Source organism: Arachis duranensis, chromosome 4, assembly GCF_000817695.3.
Source record: "Arachis duranensis cultivar V14167 chromosome 4, aradu.V14167.gnm2.J7QH, whole genome shotgun sequence".
NCBI classification, from domain to species: domain Eukaryota; kingdom Viridiplantae; phylum Streptophyta; class Magnoliopsida; order Fabales; family Fabaceae; genus Arachis; species Arachis duranensis.
The window spans coordinates 38,234,409-38,235,446 of NC_029775.3; positions in this window are offsets into that span (position 1 = coordinate 38,234,409).

Genomic DNA, 1,038 nt, shown 5'->3' on the forward strand with positions numbered 1-1,038 from the left:
AGCCTGTCTGGACATACAACACTTGCCCACTGAAGCAGCCATCATGGGACTAGCAAACGGCCTAAAAGAGGGACCGTTTAGCCAGTCCCTATCCAAACGATACCCGACCTCCCTATACGAGGTGCAGGAGCGGGCAGAAAAATATATCAACATGGAGGAAACCTCCCAGCTAAGAGACTCTTCTAGGAAGGAATCAACCTACCCGTTCCGAGATCGAGATCGGGAACAGAAGAAGAAAGAAGAATCCAACTCGGACAAGCCACGGAAGTATCATAGCTACACTCCCCTCCGAGTTTCCCTGGTAGACGTCTACAGAGAAGTATGCCACACCGAAAAAATCCCACCGCCCCGACCTCTAAAACACAAGAGAGCAGGGAGAGATCGGTCCGAATACTGTGAATATCATAAACTCTATGGTCATTCTACTAACGACTGCTACGACCTAAAAAATGTTATAGAAAAGCTAGCCAGAGAAGGGAAACTCGACAGATACATAGCAGAGAAAGGAGAAGAGACCAGGAAGAGAAGGCGGGGAGATAACGAAGGTCGGGCCGAACAAATCTCGCGAACTCCTGAAAGGCACGTTCACATGATAAATGGAGGTTTTGCAGGCGGAGGAACATCCAGATCCTCGCGAAAAAGACACCTCAAAGACGTCTATCATGTCCGAGAAGACAGCCCCCTGCCCGAATTACCTACTATCTCGTTTACCCGCGAAGATGCTCAAGGGGTAATGCCCGGGCACGATGATCCAATGGTAATCACCATCATCCTAGCAAACGCCAACCTACATCGAACCCTGATTGACCAGGGAAGCTCAGCAGATATCTAACGGGCAGAAAAATATATCAACATGGAGGAAACCTCCCAGCTAAGAGACTCTTCTAGGAAGGAATCAACCTACCCGTTCCAAGATCGAGATCGGGAACAGAAGAAGAAAGAAGAATCCAACTCGGACAAGCCACGGAAGTATCATAGCTACACTCCCCTCCGAGTCTCCTTGGTAGACATCTACAGAGAAGTATGCCACACCGAAAA